The following is a 19,927-nucleotide window of genomic DNA, read 5'->3' on the forward strand; positions in this document are numbered from 1 at the left end:
CTACACTTCGTTGCCCGACAAAATATAGATCTTGTTTTATAACAATTTATTGATTGCATTTTCAATTCTGTAAAATGTTAATTTATTAGGGTAGAACTAAAAGAATAATACTTTTGTAGCTCCATTAGAAGCGGTACGAGCGAAAATTAAGAGGAAAATGGAGGACGGAGGGACGGAGTGTCTTGTCACTCGATTTCCTTTGCCTGAATTGCTATGGGGAAATGTGGGAAGCTGATTTTTCTAATTACCCACATTTTTTTATTTATTTTAACAGGTACGTGATTATTTTAGAAAAAAAATACGATTTTTATTTAAACAGAATATAACAATGTGTTCTTATTTCAAATTACGACTTCGTGCGTTTTACTATTGAAAAAAGTTCTCTTTCTCTTTGCTGAAGAAGAAAACTTAACCCACAACGCCACTCAGTGTTTACAATTTTGAATTGTAAATAAGAATTTAGATCTTGAAAAAATAAAATGAGAACTGCAAGTCTAGGCTTTTACTACGACCCTCTTCACGTTCTAAGTACTAAGCTCTAGAAATACGTAGCATCTAGGCATTATTACATCTCATTAACGTTCAACGATTAACGTAAAAGTGAATCTTTTTACTCACATAAGAGGAGAAATATGAATCTAACCTAAAATTTAAAGAGTTAATTGAAAACATTAATTTCATTTATACATATAAAAGTTCTCGGAGTTAGATATATTTAATATTCTCAAAATTAACACGAAATATAAATTTTCACAGCGTATTCGCCGCGGTCTACATCATCCCGTCCATCACAGTATAGCCATGAATAATAAAAACGGTCGGACGTTTCAAACGGGGCCGAGTATAATATTTTTAATTAGTTAGATTTGTTTGTTCTTTTAATTATCATTGAGAATATTTGCCGGGTGAAATCGCTTGACCTCAAAATTGTTAGAGATATTGTTTGTTTCTCTCGAGAGGGCACGCCGAGAACAAAGCTTTTTTGTAAACAACCTGCTATGCAGGTACCTAATGAATATGCCGGAACAAAGAGTCGAATGCGGAGCCTCATTAGCCATTCAGTCGTTGCACCTTCAAAATCGTTTACTGTCTTATTTTATGTATGTAATTCGAACAGAAAAACCAATACAAAACTATATTTTTGTACAATCCATGACCATATATGGACGTCCAGTGTAGTAGGATTTACGGAATAAAATAATACTAATAATAGAACTAAGTGAGCTTAGAAAAATTCAAAACCTTTATATTTTCCCGGCTTTTCTAATGAAAAGCTTTGCGAGATCGTATGTACTCGTATTGCTATATAGCTATAGCTGTGGATAAATACTGGTTTATTGTTATGCGGAATTATTTTCTAATTTTATCTCTGAGAAATAACGAGTGTTCCACTAATTAGCGAACCTCAATTTATTTTACTATTTAATTAAAATAAAGTATCAAGAACAAAGGAAATAGAATATAAAATATCATTTCAAATTGACGCTATTGTTTTAATGTGTATATAAGATATTTATACAGTGTATTTTCTATTGTTTCTAACTTTACTTACAAAGTGCGGCGTTAAGTTCCGCCACTCAACACGCAAAATTACATTAAAAATTATTTTTTTAGTTCTTTATTTGTATCAATTGTATTCAATTCTTTTTAGATTATACTATTATTATTAAATTATTACAGTTATATAAGATCAAAATTTAAAAGAAATTAATGAAATGTCCAAATAGTAATCAATTTCAAAGTCACGTCTTGATAATATTTGACACGTGGCAATGCATTTTGTAAGTGATAATTGGGTCTTGTGGATCGTGTGTCAACATTGGAGCGCCCGCTGCGTAGAGCTGACGTCATCTAATGCATCTTTTATGTAACTATTTAAAAGTATATGTTTAGTTTTTATTCTTATTATATATTCTCTATGTCTTATTTTTTTTATGCTTATTATATGTATAAAAAAAAATTCTGTGTCAAAATTATATAATAGTAATAAATTTATATACTCTATATTATATTAAGAAAATGGAAGTTAAATTCGAACCCACAAAAATCACGGGCTGTCAGACAGCTTCCAACAAGCTTTCAACAAAAGCTATGTTTCTCCATCGAAAATTTATGAAGATTCCAGTATAAATTATTGTACTGTAACCAGTTTTGTGTTTAACCAGTGTTATTGTTACCTCTTTTGTTGCTAAATTTCTCAACAAATATCGTAAGTCAATGATGAACGATGACGAAAATAAATAAAATTTGAACCGGCACCGACCATCTAAGGAGACAGTGTCGTAATAAGAAGAACGTTTACATTTATAATAATGGATATTATAAGTCTTTAGCTTTAAAGCAAACACATTGAAAAAAAAATATTTTTTGAGACAATCCGTTCCCAATTTTCCACCGAATTCTGGAAGTATTTGGTGTTGAGTAGCAGAACTCAACTGCGAGCTATGCCTCGACATTAGAGCGAAGAAATAAAAATATTAAATATTACATTTCATTGAGTGGGGATCGAACCCACAACCTTTCGTGTTTATCGTCACATTCTCTGCCCCTGCGCCATAACTAGCCTCAAAATCTGTTTTAAATTTATTCTCATGATCCACATAAAACATTAATTTATATATTAATATACATTATAAAATATACGCTACAATATTATTGTAACCAATAATACGAATAATAATAATAAAAAAAAATGCTGAACACGAACGAAAAAATATTGTATCTGAAATTCATATCTTTGTAAAGTCGTCCCTTCCCTATTCAAAACGCGGACGGCAGCTAATTAGGTATTTATTTTTTTTAAATATTCTCCATTGTTTGGATAATTGTCTCTTGAAGCACGATTAATTGGTATTAATTAAGATTCAAACGGGATTATTCTTCTTATTCTCCCAATGGAGCGTGACGTAACTGAATAAGATTTGAAGAACATTGAATAAACTTTATGAATGACGAACAATGGCTGGAACACTAATAACGAACAAACTTTAGTTTTTTATTATTTTATTTTATTCGTATAGAAAAAATCTTAAATATTTACTCATAAAAAGAAATATTCTCAAAAAAGTTATAGAGAAAATAAAGAAATTGCTTTATTTGTAAAAATAAGATTATAATGATAAGACAACTTTATACTTTTATATTCTATTTTTTTGTTTTTACGGACCTCTCGCAAAGTACGGAATAGGAAAAACAGAACTTAAAATGAAATTTCAATCAAATCGATGTGTTCTCCATTATCCATTTAAATACACTGCATGTAACTGCGGTGTAACCAAAGCTGCAAAACTTTGTCTAAGTATAATGGGGATAACTAAAATAATTAAGTCCGTAGTCCATTGAGGCGACGTGTGACTCCAACGCGACGAATGTGGGTTCGATCCCACTCGGGGAAAAAAAATATTTATTTACGTTTATATTTCTATTTCTTCGCTCTGGTGTCGAGGCAAAGCGCGGCGTTGAGTTATGCCACTCAACACGCAATGCCTCCGGAATTTGGCAGAAAGTGGGGAACGGAGTGTCTTAACACTAAGTTCCCTCTGTCTACCCTGCTGTACGGGATACAACGTAAAGCTGATGAGGTTTAAATGTACTTCCCTTAATAACTTACGTATATAGTAGATAATCTACAAAACATATCTAGTAATAAAACTCAGATTATGATATGTAAAGGGAAGAATATGAAATAAAGAACAATAAACTAGTAAAAATAAAAGGGGTTGATGTAAGGCATGCGCCTATCAACCTCGTAAAACCAGGGGGTTAGTGCCGCCGTACATTGGGCCTTATGCAAATGTAACGATAACACGCCTTTAGGGTCAATAAACCTACTCACTTTTATGGCATGATAAATATTTTTCCGATATTATATATGTCCTCCCGGTAGTTTATAGGGCAACTTGAGGAACTTACTTATTTTTTTTTTCTTTTTCAGATTGAAAACAAATGTAACAAAGGTACGATCCATCATGATACCGTAAGTAAGAAATATTACCTTGTTTTTGTTAAAGATCTCTCTAATAAAGTTCATAGATTTATAAGTGTTTCCTTTTTGTTTATCGTAAAAGTTTATCGTATGACTTGGATCAAACAGGAAAGTAGTTGGCTTGAAGTAACAATATTGTATTTATAAATACATTAATGTGGTTCCGTAATAGTTTGGCATATCAAAGGTGTGATGGGTGTTTAGTAAAAATAGTTCTATTCTTAACGCGTTTCTCGTTAAAATAAATAGCACAACCCCTAGTTAGTTTTTAAAAATTAGCTTGCATACAACAGGGTAGGCAGAGGAAATCTAATATTAAGACACTCCGTACCCGACTTTCCGCCGTTATGTACCATTAATCGATTATGACTCAAGTAGATATTCTAATTATATATTTTAATATATATATGGATTTCAGAATAAGATATTCAATTATATGACGCAAATTATCCGTTGTAAGTTTTATGTAGGTAAAATAATGACAGAAATCTTGTATTTAATTATGACTGTATTTATTAGATTTTGACAAGGGTCCAATGATAGTGTTGGTGGATATTTGCTTAAATAATCTATTACAGGTGGCAGACGCGAGGGTTTGAATGTAGCGATCGTGATAGCGACCTGGCCATTTAATTTGTTAATTAACTTAGTGGCTTTCGGAACTATATTTGATGTTGCAAAGATAGGCGAACGGGAGCGACAAGTTTAAAACGGTTCATTTAATTTACTTTGACTCTTCAATTGAAATTTGAATAGAAATTTATATTGCTACTATAGAATTCAAGTTTAGAAATTATATTTTTTATTTAATATTTGTATGGGACATTTTGTTTATAAATTTTGAGATTTTTATTTTCTTACATTAATTACATAGGTTTATTTCTGTTTAGGTTATTTAATTTCTTGAAATTTGATACTCAAACTCACTTCTTTCCACAAAAATCTGAACAATTCCTAAACTTTTCAGCTCTTCACAATTTTCACTATAATTTTATAAACATTGTCTTCCAAATTTCGTCAAATCAATCCATCAATTTTCAATCAATCACGTGACAAAGGATGTTACAGTCGGTCAATATAGGATCACTCAATAAGCCTGTTCCAATCTGTTCATCTGAATAGACTTTACTAACAGCTGGCGTACTCACTTACTCGTAAGTCTAGTTCAGTTCTATGTAAGTCATACAAGCTTCTCAAGTAGTTCGTATCCCACATTAATAAGTATATTATATAGGAATATTAGCTGATTGTTCGATCTTTTGTTATTATGGATTGAATTTGGGGTAAATTCTTTAGAGATATCTCAGCTTCGATTTATCGCAGGAAAGCCTGAATAAACGTGATTGTTACTTTGAGTTTCAATCGGTGAAATGTGTTTTTATTTTTATATTTATAAGAAATTTTCTTTGATTGTCTCAAGCAAGAGTTATTGTGTGAAAATAGAGTAAATATTTTTAAGAAACGAATTTAATGTGTATATTTTTAGATTTCTCGTTGTTATTCACTAGAAAAAACCCACCGTTATTCAAATTTTATCTTCCCTTGCAATATACAGTCATAAATATAACAGTAGAGAGTGGAGTGTCTTAACACTAGACTCCCTCTGTGAAAAAAAAAACGACGTTTATTTTAAAAATATCTCTCTTTTGCGTATTTTTTTTCGTTTAGGTTTAGTACGTGCGTACACAAACATTAGGTAAATATAAAACTGCAGCTGTATATTTCACTTTAAGTATCGGATTGGCAGTAGCAGCGACTGTATTCACCTACTATGATTTTATTTTCTATTGGCGTTTTACATGTATGGAAAAATAGTAAGAAAAAAATAAATGTTTAGTTAAGCATTTTAAAATACGTTCATATTAAATTTTGCTATATAAATCAACAATATTTGGCAGCAAAATTTCATTTATTTGTTTAATTTGTCTAACCTGTCTTACTTAGACCCGAAGTGACGAGAGCGTAGCAAGGACAAACGCTCCAATATTGCGAGTACGCTTGACTGAAATCTTTTAATTAAACGTGTACCCACCGGGCTAGGAGAGCTCACGTGTAAATGTAAATTGCTATACAATTTTATACTTTACTGAACAAGTTACAAGTGTTACAATGGTTTGGTTCACATTGTTTATTGGAACAGTTTTCATTTTGACGTTTCATTGTTTATCTGAATTTTTCAAGTGGTTTTTGTTCTGAATGCCCTTAATAAAAGCTTAAAAAATTATTCAATTGCTACAATATTATTGCTGCGTTTATATGTGAAATATTTTATATAATTATTGAAACATTTGTAAAATGATGTTTATATTTACATATATTGTATACTACAGTCGCTCGCGGCTTCGCCCGCTTGCAGTACACAATTATTTGTTTTCTCACCTGAATTACTTCCGTGACCTGATAATACAAATAATAAATGGTTAGGAAAGCTTGCCAAAAAACAACAGTAAACTGCAATTCAGTTAAGCAGTTTCTGAGATAAGTGTTAATAGACAAACAGATAATTATTTAAAAAATCTTTGTTTTAGTTTCTATGACATTATTAAATATTGAGGATATTTAATTATATAATTTAATAATAATATATTTTCTCATATATCTCCTATGTACATACAACAATGAGTTACAGTTTTATTATATGTATTATTATTTTTTTTTATTTATAAAAAAAACAGTTTAAATAACTTTCTTAGATTATATATAAAACATCTTATGGATAATTTTATACAATTTAATGATAAGGCGTACTCAAGTAACCCTCTATATGGCGTACGATCGATGCCCCTTTTATGCGCATAAGCTTTAATATGCTGATGACACAATTTCCGCCGTTCAAGACGTAATTATAAATATTCCTATAGATAGTTAGTGGACTTTCCCTACTTCGCCCTACTGTAAATTATTATTATATATTTTTTTCTGGCCTTGGTGCCAAAGCCAAGAAATGAGAATATTAATAAATAATAATAATAATAAATTGTTGTAACTGCGCCAGGATCGCCTCGTATATTATAAATAGTATTATTATTATAAGTATTCTAAGAAACATTCAAAACTTCAATTGCAGTATATTTATAAAAAAGTCTTATATAAAAGTACTAAATATTAATGAAAAAATACTACGCGTTAACCCCTGGATTACGGCACCGGAATAACTAGCGCATACTTGGATGTTTGAAAAGCCAATAAAATATTAAGCTGCTACTGCTCTATTCGACGTGACCTATTTATATCTATATACTCGTACATATTAATATTAATTTTAATATAAAAAAATAAATGTAAGTTTAAATAAAAAAGAAAAGAATTAATACGTATGAGAGATGACTATTTAATAATTTAAATAGCAAAATGGAATCTGAACACTGAAAAATTTGAAGTTTTCAAAAGAAAAATTTAAATTTTACTCTTAGTATTATGCTTGCTTTCTAATTTTCACTCATATTGTTATATTCAATTGAAAGAAAATAAATGAAGAATAAATTATTATTTTTCTTTATAATTTATTTTATATAACGATTGCAACGTACATTTTCAATTATCTATAACAAAGTAATCAGATTTAATATTCTACATCCATGTTGTACATATAAGGCGAGTGCGGGATCCTTGACCTTTTAATGGCTTTGGGCTTACGTGACTTTAATATATATCCTGCAGTAAATAAGATTTTTAAGAAAATTTTAGTTAATGTAATTACTGATATTCTTAAAAAGAAATTAAGAAATTTATTATGTGGTAAAAGTCTTGATTTGTCCCCAAAATATTTTAGAAGCAGAAAACTAAAACAATTGTTGTAAAATTCTATAGAAAAGCGAACTCCATAGATATTTAAGATTAGGTTCTTAAATAAAGTAAAAGTATTATTATTCATCTACTCTGCCACAACGGATGAATTCATTTCAGCGTTTTCCTCCATCTTCTCCATCACAGCCACTCAAAAGTAAAAATTGTTTTTATTGTATATTTCCCCTAAAGTACAAGTTTATTTTGTTTGATGGATTGTTGTTCCCTTCATATATATATTACAATTTAATGTGATGGTCATGAAATATTATCATTCTCCCAGAGGCAGTATCTGTTATTATTTGACGAGAAAAAAAAAGTTTCTAGACAAATGATTTCTTCGACAAATTGAATTTGTATATTTTTGGTTTTATATTTGATTTTTTCTTTGATATGTTTGAAAATTAATATTGTTTATTGAATAGACACATTACATCTTTATTTTTAACAGAAATGTATAAAAATAACATTTAATAAATTATACGCAAAAATAATAAAAAGAACAAGTGCAACACACTTATTAAATATTTATACAAAAATACCACGGAAATCAAGCCAAAGGATTCAATACAGCTTTTCATGATTCTGTCACAAATATTTCATTTAGTTATTTTCAGGAGCGTATGTATCATGAACGGCTTTTACTGATTGTACCGGATATTAAATTCGGAAACTATTTCACCTGTGTTGTAATATTAGGGACACGAAACTCCTTTTGATATTATCTAATGAAATCCGAATATTTTTCTTAAATTCCTCTTATTTTCTATTCTTACTTTTCATGTCGTTATTCTAAAGATTCTTAATCTTCTCTCTAGTTTGTTAAAGAGCCTAAAGTAAATGATTATAGTGTCGACTTTAATGTTTTTATCCAATAACGGAGAACAAATAAACATGTCTAATATATTATGAACATCTATGTATCCGAATACCATTCCCACCGATGGTCGTTGCAGGCCCTCACAGGTCTACACCTGTAGTCCAAGATACGTGGGAAGACGCAGGAGGGCGAAACTTTAAAAATGTAAGTAGAAATTTCAATGCCCTACCCAGTAGGTTGACCTAGAGGGAGACCTAGACCCCACTTCGAACGAAATACTATCGTCGAGGTTCCTATCCTACTGGAAACGTTCATGCGACTTTTTGATATTGAGTGGCGAAATTCAACGCCGCCCTTTGCATTATTACCAGAGCCAGGTAATTGGTAAGATTAAGGCTTTTAGGCTTTTAGGCTTAACACTAGGATACCTTTGTATTACCTAGTGCCAAGTAATACAGAAGTATCCTAGTGTTAGGACACCCCACTCCCAACTTTCCGCCGAATTCTGGAGACATAGTGTGTTGCTTGGTGGAACTTAACGCCGCGCTTTTCCTATATCAGAGGGAAGAAATGTTAAATATCTCAAGTGTGAATCGAATTCACAATCTGTCGCATTTACAGATACACGCTTGACTGACTTAACCGGCAGCAGTATTTAAAATCTAAAATTTACAGCCAGAATTGCCCTTCAGTACATAATTGAGCTCACTGCCATGTTTGAAATTTTCCTGTTGAAAAATACTTTGAGCTTCTATCGCGATAACACACTTTATTACGGTAACAAGTTAGAATCTATCAGTTGCTCGCCTTTACAGTGCCTCTTTCTGAAATCTATAGCAGTATGTATTACATTTTTATAATTTTATATAGATTGATAATATATAAATGTGATTCTTAAATAATACATATATTCTTTAAATTTTTTACTTTAAATTTTTCGCTTTTTTGACGGATATGCTACCAAAAATATGTTTCATCGATCTCTCGAATCTTATACAATAAGCATGTATTATACGCATATATATATTCATTTTGAATCACTCAGCTTATTATTGAAAACCACATTAAAATCGGTTGTACATTTTGAAAGATTAAAGCGTACTTCAGTGGAAAGAGCCTTTGTTCTATTATTTGTGATGAAGATTAAGATATGAGTGCTAAGTGAAGATTTTACATCACACAGTCTAAGCAGAAAAATAAAATATCAACATAAATAATTATTTAAAAAATCTAAATAAAATCAGCTTCACGCATTATCCCGCACACAGCAGGGTAGACAGAGGTAATCTAGTGTAAAAACACTCTGTTCCCCACACTCCGCCGAATTTTCGGAGGCATTGCGTGTTGAGTTGCGGAACACCGCGCTTTGCCTCGACACCGGGGGGCGAAGTGTTTTAATGAAAACAGAATATATGAACACTAGGTTCACAGGTTCCCTCTGCCTCTCATGTTAAGTACAGCGTGAAGCAATAAATATATGTATGATTTTTTATCTCTTGCGTCATAATTGTAGCCCTAATTACATAATCTAATATATTTAATACTTATTTCTTAAAATGATATTGCCACCAAAAATTTGTATTTTATGTACACACTCATATTCTTTCTTATAAGAATAAAGGGAAAAATATTGTACTATACTATTTATTCATGATTCCATTAAAAAATACATTTTTCATTTAAGCATTACCTGCTTCGCTTACAAGTTTTCATTGCAAATAAAAATATTAGACACTAAAAGCGAAACAGTACATGCCGGAGTACTTTTCTGCGAAGCCAGTAATCGGCTCTATTTTCCTTTATCACTACATAGGAATTAAAATAAGACTCTTATTTTTTTGTAATTTAAATGAATAATTTTATGCCTTTTAAACAATGGACAAGATATTGATTTTGTCCGTTTCAACAACCAGTATCCCGCTTGTACGAGGGTAGGCAGAGGACACCTGATGGTAAAACACTCCGTTCTGGAGAATGTTATTTATATTCAGTTTTCACGACGTTGCGTTACGCGTTGAGTAGTGGACCCCAGCGGAAACGAGGAAAGGACTCGTTACTAGAACTGGAAATTGAAAGCTGCACTGGCCTTATAATGGTAACTTTGATCAATAATTAGTATAACTTATTAATAATTTTAATATAAAGGTTTATATGTAAAGTATTGTGGGTTCTATCATTTAATATTTCCACTTCCTAGCTCTGGTAATGCACTTAACACGCAAAGCAAAGAATTCGTCAAAAAATTGAGAGCGGAAGCGTCTTAATCTGAACGTAGTGATTTAAGACTTGGTTCCTTGGTTTCTTCTGGCTCTATCCTGCTATGTGCGGGATACAGCGTGAAGTAAAAAAAAAGTCATAGCAACGTAAAGTATTTTGTTCCACAAAATTGATAGAAAATATTTTTTTTATTGAATTCGTAATATAATTTACGTTTTGGCAGTTTCGTCTTATTATTTATATACACTTTGGTAGAAGAGAGTTCAATATAAATAACAAGTAGTGGAGGAATGTTCTCTTGAATTAATAATTGAAAGGAGCTAGAAAAATATGAACTTATGAAAATTACATATACCAGTACGCCATCAATAAATATATTGCCTAGGAGACGGCACGACTAGACCTCGTAATATTCAGTTCATGCTAGATTATTTAGACTATACGACAATTTTTTTTCTATTACAGAATTAAAGATTTTTTTAAAAATTTTGTATCTCACTCATAAATTTCTGTCTAGTATTAACTTTATTTATGGTGCATGCATCCAATAAATATGAAGGTATATATAGCATCTATAGAATTCACTTGTCTAATCACCATTAGTTAATATTTTCATTTCTTCGCATAACATAACACATTCTGACAACATGGCAAAGCGCGGCGTAGAGTTTCTCTACTCAACACGCAATGCCTCGAAGATCCGACGGAAAGTAAATAACGGAGTGCCTTAACACTGGGTTCCCTATGCCTATCCTGTTATAAGCAGGATACATCGCGAATCTGAAGAAAAAGTACAAACCTAAGTAACAAAATTGGTGGAAGTCGAAAAGAGATTGAAGCGTCTCGTCTCCTTATTTGGCATTAATTCCGCGAGGGAATATAATCGCACAACGGAATGGCCCGAATACAATTTAGTTTTTCGAACGTTTCCACTGTTGCTTATTTGTATATTACCTTACTTTTTTACTTTTTCCTTTCAAAGAGCGTTTCTACACACTTTAAAATGGAAACAACACAAGGAGACGGATCCTCGGTGTTCCAGAGATTTGTACTTACGCTCTCATGTCCGTCGTAATGGAGGGACTGAGGGCTCTTAACCGCGTTGTTCCATTTCAACAAGGACTTAGTGACCAGAAAGTATATTAAATGGTGTTAAAAAGTTTATTAATAACTAGCTTTATTATGCATTCAGTAGTTATTTTATTCCTATATACATTAGAAATTACTATAGGTATTTATTTCAGGATAAGCATCTATATTCTATAGTATTCTATGGTCGCTAAGTCGCTTATCTAAGTATCGAAGCATAAACAAAATAATTTTTAACGTATCGATTTTTTTATTAATACTCCAAACTTACCTATATATATCGTGTTAAGTTAAAAAAATTACAAAAAAAATTATCTAATTCTTAGAAATCTTTACTTCTCTACATCCTTATAAGTACATCCGTATAATAACGAAAGTACTTACAAAATTGAATAATCTCTTATGATGTCCATTCAATGTGTAAACTTAAAAAATATTTGTAAGGAAAATTAGTGACCACGAATTTTGTATTAATATGAATATAGATACTGGCAATAAAATTTTATAAGTATGTGGACTAGATAAGTTTCGCTTTTAATGTCCTTACAATGTCTAAAATACTAAAATAAAACTCACTGTTTATTTTAAAGTAAGCTATGAGCAAAATAGAGTATCTACCTATACACAGAATATCCACTAAAATAGTTTTAAATAAACTATGCAATGTTCTCATTAAATAATTTTCATATTCAGTACAAATTAGTGACAAAACATGCAAAACTTTACTAATTATTATATAGTGTAAAATCCACGACTGCTAATTTCATGGCATGTTTTGTTTTTGTTAGACAAGTTATGTGGTTGAACACGTACTTTTGATATGAAATATGCATTAATTTAAAATATAATAATATATACCTACAATTTGAATGTCCATAAGTCAACAAAAGCCGCCCGTCATTATATGTATGTTTGTTATTCTATCCTATATCTACATACCTATATGTTATAATATGTTACAGTTAAACCTCGAAGGTCAGACGCTTCTAGATTTGACTAGTCAATCCTTGGGTCTGATTTAATGCCTTAGTCAAAGCCAAAATATATTACGTTTTACGGCCTTTGACTAAATAATGAGGATTGACTAGTCAAACCTACGAGTGACAGCGCTTAGACGTTTAACTATAACATATACATATTACTCATGAGAATGATGCCATAACCCTACAACCTTCTTATTTGGGTTATAAAACCAAATCTGAGTGACGATGTCAATTGCCATAAAATCAAAAACACAAACTATTTATAAAAATGAGTCCTGTCATGGTGTGGGGACACAAGTGTGTGACTCGAGGAAATATAATATTTATTATAATTTATATTTTCATTTCTTTCTGGGTTTAACACAAAAGCGCAGCGTTGAGTTCCGCCACTCAACACGCAATGACTCTAGAATCCGGCCAAAAATGTAAATCGGAGTGTCTTAAAACTAGGTTCCTTCTACCTACCGCGCTGTCGGGAAACAACGTGATCCTGATTTTTATTTTATTAATAAAAATAATTATCACATAATGATAATATGTTCATAAAAATCATATATGTTACATATTCACTCATAACATTGTCGTTTAATAAATTGTATTACATTACACAGTCATTTATACTTGTACACCTACCTCATTATCGTACCACATAAATAATTTCAACATAATTGAGACACATTCAAAGTAATTGAAGCAAAATACATTTTTACATAATTAAATTTCCCAGTAATGATCATTAGGGCGCGGCGTAGAAACTTTCTTATTCTTTCGTACAATTTCCGTAAATGTTCCTGCGGCCAAGTGGACAAAACAGCGGTCGCTTGCAGTAGATTGTTCTCGCATTCATTTAGATAATGGACCGTGAGTCAGAACTTCCCCAAAACGGTAATTAAGATTGATCTGATATAGCATTGACATTTTGGGTGGCGGCGGCGCTGCCTATTACATTCGTCCGTCTTATACCCTACGGCGAATCATGGTATTATTTATGATTAACATGACAGCTAGCTTTGTAACAAATAATGGGAAGCTTCATTTTTGTATTACCATATCAGAAATTATAACATCTAAAATACTTATTTATAGACACAATTGAGAAAGTAAGTGTGCTCATGTTTAGAAGCACCAGAAAAGGAATAATTAAAAAATATATATTTATATATAAAAGAAAATATGTTATACTGTTAGAAAACGGAAGCGGTTAACATTTCTAAAATAAACACGATAAAAACACATACCGTCTATATGTTTCCAACGTACTCGGATAGAGGTTCCACGTAATTACAATAAGTGACATGTATCACTCAATAACAACACTACACACTAGATACCTTTCAATTAGGGCTTCCGCCTACAAGCAACTGTACCCGTTTGACACAATTCCACTGCTTTTATTGTCTTTTTCACCTAAATCTACCCACATTTACTCAAGTACGGTAACAATACAATATTCCTCAAAATTAGAATTCCATTTCCATTTTTCAAATTCCTCATCATCACACTTTCATATGTCACGGGTTGTATTTATAATAATATGTTAATTGTGCTTCTACTTTCACCCCATCCCTTAACAATATATCATATGTCAAGTCAATGGGAATAATTTCAAAGTAGTGTGGCCGATCGCAGCTTACCTTTCCGCTTTTGACGTAGATTAATGACTTGTTTGGTGGTGGATGCGAAACGTGTACCGCTTTACGACAACGCTACGAATGCTACGTATTTGACTAGTGTATGACAGTGTATTACTTGTATATTACCTGAACAAAATGCTAATATATACTATTATTTAAGTTATAATTTTTAGATTTTGTCTAAAAAGTACGAATTCAAATCCTCATATTTATTTAATAAATATATTAATGTATACACAAACTCGTAGAACAATTATCGTAGCATACCTCTACGCTTTGATAATGAATTGTATGTTCTGGCATAACATTATTTTCAGTTTCACGCCATATCTCGCTTATAGCAGAGTAGGTAGAGAGAGCCTAATGTTGAGATACTCCGACCGAAATTTTTAATATCAAAATTTTTAATATCAATTTAAATAAATATTTCTTTTCCTCGAGTAAATTGAACCCGCAACCAGTCGCGTTTACAGTCACAGGTTTGTGCCCCTGCGCCACAAGTATCTCATTAAACAACAAAAACCCTCAAATTAATATTTATATAAATTATTAGAAAATATTGAGTATTATTTCACATTCACGCTTTATACATTTATAGTTAGACCACAATGAGGAAATAATAACCTTGTCCACATTATTCCGCTTAATAGAAGTATTGTATACCACACAATCAACACGCTGTTAATATTAATTAACTCTGATGAATATTGTTTGTTTTGAAGCTAGATAAAATTATAATTCAATTAATACTGGAAATCGTAGATTTTATTTGATCTTTGTTACATACTAGCATCTAAGGAAGACTTACATTATTAAAAAATTACATAACCGTAATATTACTAATATTATAAATGTGGAGGTTCCACTTCCACGCAAAACTTCCTGAACTGATTAAGATGAAACTTTATTTAGCTTATACATTAGAATAATGCATAGGCCACAATTTATGTAAAGAATTTATATAATATGGCTATAATAATAATAATTAGATAAAGCAAGCGAAGTCGCATCCGGGCCGCTAGTATTATATATTTTTCATCCCTATTTAATAATGTATAGTTCATTATTTTGATATATACGTCATACTAGGAAATTATGCTTCTTCATAACGTTAACTGTCATATTACAATGTCTAGAACTTGGTGTTTTATTACATTTCTTGTTTAGAAGTAAAAGTAATTCTAATAAAATCATATATTAATCTACGTACTCATATATGTCGGTTTTAAATATTTTATATTTTAATGATAATTTAAATCCGGAAAAGCATTTTTATTGATTTGAATTTACAACTACGACCGTATACATGCCAACGACTCTACTACAATAATTTCATTATTTAACTTATAGTGTACCTTTATTGTATTTTTTTAGAAACAAAAAAAAATACGTGGCAGAACTCAAACCCTCTCTCTTTCTCTCTCTCTTTCTCTTAGTAACTGTGCGTTATTATCGACCCTTATCGAACTATGTTAATATTCTTGTGTTCAATGTTAGTAAATATTTATTTTTAATATTTCTTAAAATATAGAGTAATATTCAATAAAATTCATTATCTAATTCAAATATAAAAGGCATTTTCATTAATTGCCCGCTGTTTCCTTTTCTCGGCAGTAACAAGTTATTGTTTTAAAAGGAAATTGATGGATTCGATTTATTCCAATTGATTGATCGACACTGAGGATTCCGTTATTGTAGAGCTATTGATATTAATTTTAAGGGAATTTATTTTCAATTTCTTGGTCGCGGTTTAAGTGTGATGTTAGTTTCTCTCTCACTCTCTCTCTTTCTCTACTCTTTTTGGCGTTTGATCCCAGCTTTGTATAGAATGTATTAATTTCTCATCAAGTTTTCTTTGCTTGTACAAAATTACCTAAATACATTTAATAAATTAATTTTTAACAAAAACAAAAACCGACTTCTAACAACGAACTAAAAAGTGACAAATAATTATATAAAGATTTTATAATTTTGAAGTCGGTGCCAAACTAATGCTACAACACCTTTACTACAATATCTAATTACTAAGCCTGTTTGTTTTACTTGGCACCGACTTCAAAATTATAAAATCTTTATATAATTATTTGTCACTTTTTAGTTCGTTGTTAGAAGTCGGTTTTTGTTTTTGTTAAAAATTAATTTATTTTACGATTTTTAGTGATGGGTAGATCTTAAAATGATGCTTCTTGAACGAGTGGTGATGGTGGTGGTAGTGGTCGTCAACGAGTGGTTGTGATTGTTCTATGTAAAACTTCATTTAATTAGCTATTATTTTTGTGCAAAGTTACATTTTGGTATATTGACAAAAACATACATAAAAAAATTAATTTATTTTACGATTTTTAGTGACGGGTAGATCTTAAAATGATGCTTCTTGAACGAGTGGTGACGGTGGTGGTAGTGGTTGTCAACGAGTGGTTGTGATTGTTATATGTAAAATTTCATTTAATTAGGTATTATTTTTGTGCAAAGTTACATTTTGGTATATTGACAAGAACATACATAAAAAGTATTCGGGTAAATTCGGAATCTCCCTTTTTTGAAGTTGGTTGAAAATGAGAACATCCTCTTTTTTGAGATTGGTTGAAAAGAAATGCAACGATCAGGAATCTCATTTCTGACATCAATTTAAAAAGTTTTTGCTTGTAACTATTACAGTATAATCAATTTTTTACCAAAAAAAACAAACTTTCTCAATTTTCTCCGGATTCCATAATCGAAACCTAACCAAACTTTCACAAAATTATCCTTGAAGTGTATCCTTTCAAATAAAAAAAGAATCATCAAAATCGGTTGGCGCGACATTGAGTTATTCGGCTATTAGTCGCGCACATGCCTAATGCAAATTTAAGACTTATGTGATTTTCTCATGGATACCATTGTCAGACATGGACCAAAAAAAAATGGGACCATTCGGGAAGCTATACCTTTCAAACAAAAAAAAATTATCAAAATCGGTTCACCCAGTTAAAAGTTATGAGGTAACAAACATAAAAAAAAAAAAAAAAAAAAAAAAAAAAAAAAAAAAAAAATACAGTCGAATTGATAACCTCCTTTTCTTACAGAAGTCGGTTAAAAAAATAAGAAATAATTAAGACATTTCAATTTTATTTAAATGTATAGATTTAACTTAATAGAAATTTTATAATGTCTAAAAATTGTGAAAAAATATATAATATAAATTAATGCTTAAAGTATTATTTATTTATCGAATAATCAACGTGGATTATTATAGAAAAAAATACCTAATTTGCTCAGTATGAATCACTATTCACTATTAATTAGAAATCCTATAAATATTTCGCTGTGATATAAATGTGAATTTATAATTCAAAGACCATAAAACTATATTCAAAAGACCTGCGTTGAGCGCCGCCAGGAAAGTGAGAAAACGGGGTGTGTTAACAACACTAGGTTCCTTCCGCCTATCCTGCTATATGCGGCATACATCATGAAACTTAAAAAAAAAACTATTTGATAACAGACTAGCTATAAAAGCTTATATAACTACATATCATGATGAAAGAAATATAATTTTAGCACAGACTTGTGTAACTATGTTATATATTATTATGAAAATCAATTACACTTGTCCTATTTGGATTTACAATTTGATTCACAATCAAAACAAGAAAAGTATTATTTATTTTATTTTAGTGCACGTTAAAAATAATTTAAGTTCTTAATCCCAACGTTGATTGTTTGGAGTAAACTAAAATGGACATACTACCTATAGAATTTCAATTATTCGTTGGCTCTCTTTACTTTCGAAATACTCAATTAAAATTCTAATTCAATCTGAAACTCCCGATATTAACTTAGGCGGAATACTTTCCTCTTATCTACTTCTAAATTTTAAAATTGAAATTTAATCTTTTCATTTATTAAATATCTTTGTGAATCTTTTATATTTTTTTAGCTTTACGCTGTGAGGGAACCTGGGAACTTAATGTTAAGACTTGCCGTTAAAACATTTCTATTTCCCCCTTTCCAAAGAATTCTGCAGACAAACAAAGTGAAAAGATTTAATATTTCATTTCTTCTATGGAAAATCAAACCCACTATTCGTCGGGTTTACAGTCGCTTACTGGTGCCACTTCGCCACGACTAGGCTCTTATATCATGTTCAAATGTTTATCTATATATATAAAAGGACATGACCTCACTGACTGAGGAAAGACGCACGCACAGCCGTAACCGCTGTGCGTAGAAACGTGAAATTTGGACAGATGTTTACATTCATTATCTGGACTATCACTAAGAAAGGATTTTGAAAAATTTTAACCCTAAAGGGATGAAATAAGGGTTCAAAGTTTATATGGAAAAAAATTTAAATCGGTACCGATCTTTATAAAATTTGAAATTTTGATTTTTAAAAGTTTTTGATTTTTAAAATTGAACACGTGTTTCATCGTTTTCTGGAACTCTCCCCCTAAGGGTGCAAATAAGGGGTTGAAAGTTTGTATGGAAAAATCTTTAAATCGGCACCGATTTTTATAAAATTTGAAATTTAGACTCTTAAAAATATTTCATTGAATATATGTTTCGTGGTTTATTAGAATTCACCCCTAATTACGCAAGCAAATCTGCGCGCGTCCGCTAGTTACAAATAAAACTCATAACGAAGTGTTTTCGTGAAGTTTATTATGAACTATAAACACTGTATACGACTCCAAAACTTGTCGATGTAATGAATTACTCGCCTGCTATGACAGAATATGTAATCGTACTTTCTGAGGTAGCGCATGGTAGCTTTTTACCATATACTCGTATTTAATATTAATTTATTTCATCAACTAATAGTTTTATTACGTTAAATACTCCATGTATAAATGTTTTCATTTCTTCGCTATGGTGTCGCGGCTTTAAGTTCCGCTATTCGAAAGTGAGAACGGAGTGTCTTAACATGGGGTTTCCTCTGCCTAACCTGCATTCGGGGATACAGTGTGAAGCTGAAAAAAAAATTAAAGTAAGTCGTTATAAATTTCGAAACATCTAGAACTAAAAAAGTAATATATACCTACAATTAACTACACAAACATACGAGATCGAATTTAAAAATATATAATATAACTCGCTTTTAGTAGTTACCGACACATAATACAAGATTTGGCAAAATTCCCACGAAATTTGATCTTCTCTGAAAATCCCTGGGATTTGACTTCCACCGGAGTAAAGCTGATAACAGCTACTAATATACGGCGGTGCAAAACACAGATTATTTTACGAGTACGTGCTACATACAATTCAGTTACTGTCGCTCTTACTGCTTTACAATGTGTTTCCTTTTATATATTTTTTGGAACTTAAGCTTGGAAAATGAAATTTAAAACGTGATTGCTAAAGGGCCTAAAGGGGTTGCGTGAGTAGCAAGGCCGTACATTCAAATCTCACATAGTGTAATTGTTTCTAA

The 19,927-nt window shown here is 30.9% G+C and overlaps 1 long non-coding RNA gene across 1 annotated transcript in view; it reads left to right on the forward strand.

The window, feature by feature from the left end:
- LOC146530731 (uncharacterized) overlaps positions 1-19,927 on the forward strand; it is a 161,255-nt gene that overhangs the window by 61,278 nt on the left and 80,050 nt on the right. Inside the window, exon 3 of the long non-coding RNA XR_014878858.1 lies at positions 3,935-3,956. This is a non-coding gene — a long non-coding RNA (uncharacterized LOC146530731). The remainder of the gene's footprint in view (positions 1-3,934; positions 3,957-19,927) is intronic.

The sequence above is a fragment of the Heliconius melpomene genome, chromosome 16, assembly GCF_056956725.1.
Source record: "Heliconius melpomene rosina isolate 202511_hmr_F chromosome 16, ASM5695672v1, whole genome shotgun sequence".
NCBI classification, from domain to species: domain Eukaryota; kingdom Metazoa; phylum Arthropoda; class Insecta; order Lepidoptera; family Nymphalidae; genus Heliconius; species Heliconius melpomene.